Here is a 6,000-nt window from a genome sequence, read left to right as displayed (position 1 = left end):
CACTCCTTAAAGCACAGAGAGGCATTATTAAGGGAGATTGAGCTTCTTGGATGAAAAGTATTTGATCTGAGCATTATCTGAAAAATGCATGATGATCTTCACCAAATCCCAGATTGTCTTCCCTGCTAGCTCCTCCACGTCTGGACAGAGACGCTTCCAGAGAGCCCATCAGCCCCTGGCCATGCAAGATTTTGCACCGTCTACAAATAGCTGGTACTTGCTGAAAAGAGCAGATCTGAAACCACAGTTGGCAAATTGCATCAACAAGCAGATTCTCAGTGAGGCATTGTTCCAGTTTGTATATGTCTGAAAAGAACTGCTCAGGCATATGTTAAAGTTGGCACCTTCTCCCTGGGACTTGCTACAATCTGACGGATGGAGCATGATAACTACATCGAGATGCAGAAAACATTCAGCAAACAGAGGAAAACAAAGTCCACTAAAGATGTTCGTGAGGCTGCAGCAAAGACAACCAGCAAATGGAGAGCTGTGTCCTCTGGACAGAATGTTCTGGTTCTGGTCTGCCTCATCACGTGGCTCTCTTTGCAAGCACATCTTGGAAAGAGACCAACAGCAGTGTAGAAAAGCAGAGCACAAAACCTGATGCCCTCATGCTAACCCAGAATAACCCTCATAAAGCAATTCAGCAGTGGAAATGGAAGAGGAGGGCAGTGCTGTGTGCACCCAAATCACAAGTCCCATAAGCTCCACACTTCAGATGGTGCTGAAGGAGGTAATAATATGCCATGAGATTGGCTGAAAATTTCCTCAGGATTCAATGGAAACACATAGCATTTGAATGACTTTCAGCCCCAGCTGAGGTCTGGACCCTGCAAAAACAAAAAGTCCTTTGAATAGCAGAAGATCTGGAGATGGGAGAGAAAACAGGGCACATTGCCAATCAGCAAGACCATGCACACCTCGGTGTCTCTCCTGGCCTGTTCCCCTTTTCTGTGGATTGGGAAGAGTGCTGGGGCCATAAAGGGGCATGTGGATCACATACACCATCACGGGAGGAGCTCTCTATGTGATTCCTTGGAACAAGATCCAGGCCATGTGTGTCGCTGGTGTCAGTTAAGAAGAGAACTTGGGAAATGCTGCTACTCTGCACTCATGTAATTCCCTTGCTCTGCTTGGGAGACTCAGCAAATGCCTGAACTGAAAGCTGCTGGAGAGTATTAGTGGGAAATATGGCCCTATTTTCACTTTGCCCAGTGTCCACGGATGGGAATCCACCAGGTTAGATGGACTGAGTCCAAGGAGGTGACACGTTCTTGGAGCATTGCAGGGATGTCACTTTAATCTGAGACACATCTAGCTGTGTCCCACTATGGCTGGGTGTACAGGAACCCCCTTCACTCTCCAGAGGTTTTGTCTCTGTGGGATGTCCCAGTGCACATAGGTGCCCTAGGAGCGTTTGAGACGTGCGCCGGAGCCCGTCTTCCCATGGATGCAGCTCCCAGTGTTGGTGTTTCATCGTGGAGGCGTGCTGCCAGGTGACGATCTGAGAGAGGTTTGTCTGGAGCCTGTGAGCCGCGTGGGGAGCGCTGCACTCACGTGTACTCACACATCCCTCCTTCTCCTCCCGGGCAGATGCCGTGCTTCACCAACCGTCCAAAACACCAGCACCTCTGCCCTCCTGTGCATCGAGCCATGGGTGCAGGGCATGCTAAAACCTTCACATATGCCCTGGTTGAAACGCTGTCCTCAGAGAGCGTGACCTAAGAAGCCAGAGAAGGCTGAGGAGCAAAATCTGAGGAGCATGAGTTGAGATCAGGGAGGCAGGAAAAGGGGAGACCATCACCTTGGCATGCAACAGAGAGTCTGAACAGCTCAGGTCTGCCTAGCATTACCTCCTTGCCCTCACACTGTGCCTCACCATCCACAACAGGCATGGCCATGCTCTTTCTTTCAGTCCGTGATGCCTCGAAGACCACAGGAGAGGTTGGCCTCAAGCTGTCCTGCAAGGCTTGAAGCCTGCATCACCTTGCAAACCTAAGGAAGCCCAAGGAGGAGGTCCAGGCCACAGCAGAAGCCCCGCAAGTGACCTGGCAACATCCTTATTCTTTGGACAAATCTGAGTCCACCCTTTACCCAGCTGAAAGAGGCAGGAACCTTCCTGCTTGGTGGACACCAGACAGCTTGTGAGTAAGAGGCTGAGTTGCCCAAGTAGGGAAAGGTCCTGCTAGGTCCCAAGCACATCTTCATTTTTGGTGGGAATCTCCCATCCTCAGCAGATGCCTGCTCCCGAGCATATCCATGCATATCCATGCAAGAGGACGATGGAAGAACGTGCCAGCGTGCCTCATAGGATGGAATCATAGAATCATTATGGTTGGAAAAGACCTTCACGATCATCAAATCCAACCGTAGTTATGCTGCAGCAATCCCAGCTGTGGGGTGAAGCTTGGGGCGGGGTCAGCTGTTCAAGCTGTCCGAGCATTCCCACTCAAAAATCCATTTTCAAGGGTTTTGGAGAGCAAAATATGCAAAAAAAAAATGGTGGTGGTGAAATGAAGGTTCCTTCATGTTCTAGAAAAGAGGTGGCCAACATGGTCGGGCGAGCAAAGGGAACGACGGAGGAGGGCACTGGGGTTGAGCTCTTCTCCAGGGCACTTTGATGGGGCCATTTCTGCACTCCCAGACCTTGAGCACTCGCTGCAGCGTGTCACGGGGACATTTCCCCTTCCCGGTCCCCTTGATGGACCTTAGGCTTCTGCCACCCCACAGAAGGTCTCTAAAGCCCCAAAGATGGGGATAAACCAAGGGCCAAGCTGCTTCTCAATGGTCTTGCGAAGGGCAAAGACTGGCAGGTAGACGAGGGCTTCCGCATCCCGCCAGCCCCACCGATGGCCACGACTGGCCCCGGGGGTGGCGAGGGAAGAGTTAAAGGGACGGCGAAGCCGATCCTCCCTCCATCCTTCCCTGCCTCGCTGTTAGGCTGCCGCTTTGACAGGGGGTGGGGTCGGGGCCGGCCGCCGTTTTGCCGCAAGAAGGGGGGGAACGTGGCTCCGGGTGGCTCCGTGTGTGCGTGTGTTGGTGACACATGACAAAATGCGATGAGACCCCTCCGACGGGGAGGATCGGGCGAGCGGCGGCCGCCCGGGTGTGTGGCCAGCGCCGCTTGACTCCCAGCCTTGGCCCATGCCGCGGATGCCCTGCGCTCCATCGCTGCCCGCGCGGGGACCACGGAGCCGGAGGCTGGAAGCGGAGAGCGCTCCAAGCATCCCTGCCAAGAGTAAGGCTTGGGGACAAGGTGGGGGACACGCTGGTTGGAGGGTGTGGGGTGGTGTCCCCTCTTCTGTGCCCCTCTCCAATGTGGGTCCAGGGAGGACACGGGGCAAGGCGGGGGAAGGGTCGTGATGGGACCGTGCTGGGAAACTGGAGGATACGGGAATGGGGAGTAGGACGCGTGAAGGGGGGTACCCGGCGCTGGAGCTTTGCTCTTCCAAACCACCATCCCGGTATCTTGATTTGGGTGGGTTGGGGGATATTTCAGCAGGCGGAGGGGAAGGGGATGGGCTCGTAGCGCCGATCCCTGGCGTGATGGAGAGGGGAAGTCACTCGATTGCACTGAAAGTAGCAGCCGCCCCGGTTTGGCCCCGCAGGAGCGTGCGGAAATGACAGCACCCAAAAATAGAGCGGGAGGAGGGGGGCAGACCCACTTGCCCATGAAGATCAGGTTATTTCCTCCATTTCCCTTGCTCCCATTCCTGTTATTTTATTTTATTTTATTTATTTCCTTGTGGTGATGTCACGGAGGGGAGCGGTGGGGGGGCGGGTTGGAGCCTGTGAACGAGGCTGCTGGCAGCGGGTGATTAACGTGCAGTTGCTGGGAATTATGTCATCTGCCTCGGCGCTGGGTGGCCCTCGCGCAGCAGCAGCGGGAGGGAGGGACGAGGCGGCGGGGGGGACACGAACGTCGCGGTCCCTGCTCGGGACGTCGCCCACGGTGGCACCAAGAGGCTCCCAGGCCGGGCAAGGAGGGGGCACAGCTCGATGCCCCCTTGCCCACGGCCATCTCGCGGCTGCTGCTGCTGATGCAGCCCCAGAGAAGGGCCTGTGTGCTTGCGGCGCGCGTGCACGCAGCCTGTGTGCATGCAGCCCAATGCCCATGCAACCCTCATGCGTGCAAGCTGTGCATGTGTAACCCTCATGCGTGCAACCTGCATGTGCATTGCATGTGCATGCAACCTACATGCATGTAACCTGGTGTGCATGCAGCCTGTGCGCATGCAACCCGTGAGCATGCAGCCTGCATGCATGCAACCCACCCCCGTGCAGCCCTTGCATGCAACACACATCCATGCAGCCTGCATACATGCAAGACACTGATCCAGCCGGGCATCCGTGCCCAGAGGCAAGCTGGGAGAGCAGCAACTTGCCTGCTGGCCCTGGGGCCGGCTTGGAGCAGCTGGGGAGCAGGGATGGAGCAGAGCATCCCTGTCACCCCCCAGCCCTGCCGGGTCCCCCTGGGAGTGAGTGGGGCTGGAGGCTGGTGCTGCTGCAGTGCAGCAGAGCCCCATGGGTGGAGGGCAAGGACAGGAGCCCCTTGGCCACCCGGTCTGCTGGGGCACAGGGGGACCTGTGGCTGCAGGGCACAGGATGCTGCCCCCACGACCGGCTGGTCTCTCTGCTCCTGCAGCTGGAGAGGGGCAGGGGATGCTCCAAAGCCTCCCGAGCATCCCCTGCCCCTTCCCTGCCTGCAGGGAGCTGGGGAAAGAGGGGCAAGGCCTGGGGGATGAGCAAGGAGCAAAGGGGGCCGTGACAAAGGCTCCAGCTAGCAGCAAGCAAGCGCCGGCGGGGATGCCACTGGGGGAGCCTCTGGCATCTCCCGAGGCTCTCCCGCGCTCTGGCCTCGCCGCCCTCGGGCGCATCCCCGGGGATGTGGATGGCACCGGAGGGAGGTGCTGGCATTGCGAGCAGCGCTGGGGTCTCAGCTCCCCCGTCCGCTCCCTGCGCGGAGCCGCGCGACTGGCGCTGCCCGCGCACGGCCCTGGCTATATATAGCAGCGACGCTGCCATGCGAGTCCGGCCGGCAGCGGGGAATGCTTCCCTGCAAAGCCCGGGAGGTGGCTGGCTCAAAAGCCGGCACAGAAACGCAGGAGCAGCACACGGAGCCATAGGGAACCCAATGCGCGGATGCTGCCGGAGGCACCAGGCTGGGATCCCCCAAATGCACAGGAAGGGCTAGGGGTGAAGGCAGAAGAGCAGAAAGGTGCCCAAAACCCTGTATCCAGAAAAGGGGAGACCCTCTCCTGCCTGCCACAGAGAGCAGTTCTCAAATCTCCCAGGAAAATCATATTTTCTCCCCAAATTGGAGGCTCCCTCTGCATTACAACTCATTAGGGAGGGGGGATCTGGAAAAAAAATGGGGCTGCAAAAACTTTCTGAGCAGAGTCAGGTCCCAATGGGGAGGTTTGAGAGCTGAGAGGGTGCTGTAGGAGCTGTGACAAGGCTTAAAAGTGGCTTCCACGTGAAATGGGGATGCACCAATGAGAGCCCCTCCATGCCCTGGGCTGTCAAAGAAGTCCAGCCAAGGGTGAAAAGAGGAGGTTTCTGCTGGGCCGTCACAGGGTCTCCAAGGCTGCTCCAAGACCTGGGAATGGAGGTGGGTTTGGGAAGGGAGGTCTGGGAGCCAATGATGGGTTCTTCTGAGCGGTCCTCTCTGGAGTTCAGGTCCACGGATGCTTCCCTTGCACTCTGCTTTTATGTGGGGCATTCTTCCTTTGGTTGCATTGCGCCCACTCTGAGAGTCTTGTTGGGGAAAGAATGTGGGGATTTTGCAATCTGTGGAGGTCCAAGAGGCTCATGCACATGTCCATAAGCACAGCTGTGGGGCAGCAAGGGACCAAGAGCGCAGCCAGGCCAGGAGGGCCAACTTCCCTGGGGCGAAGAAGGTCCTCGTAGCTCCTTAAATAACAAGTAAAGAAAATACAAGCATTAGCACATCCCTCAGGAAAGAGGGAAGTGACTTAGGACTATTCATCAAGGTGAAGC

General features: G+C 57.0%; 1 protein-coding gene across 2 annotated transcripts in view; it reads left to right on the top strand.

The window, feature by feature from the left end:
- The first annotated feature begins 3,162 nt into the window (after positions 1 to 3,162).
- Positions 3,163 to 6,000, top strand: part of LZTS3 (leucine zipper tumor suppressor family member 3) — a 36,140-nt gene continuing 33,302 nt past the window's right edge. For both annotated transcript variants that reach the window (XM_088524977.1, XM_088524976.1), the window contains exon 1: positions 3,163 to 3,238. The gene's annotated coding sequence lies outside the window, so the exon portion shown is untranslated. The remainder of the gene's footprint in view (positions 3,239 to 6,000) is intronic.

The sequence above is a fragment of the Tinamus guttatus genome, unplaced genomic scaffold (assembly GCF_059628265.1).
Source record: "Tinamus guttatus ecotype Peru unplaced genomic scaffold, ASM5962826v1 Tinamus_guttatus_pri_ptg000218l, whole genome shotgun sequence".
NCBI classification, from domain to species: Eukaryota; Metazoa; Chordata; class Aves; order Tinamiformes; family Tinamidae; genus Tinamus; species Tinamus guttatus.
This window is presented reverse-complemented; position numbering and strand designations above follow the sequence as displayed.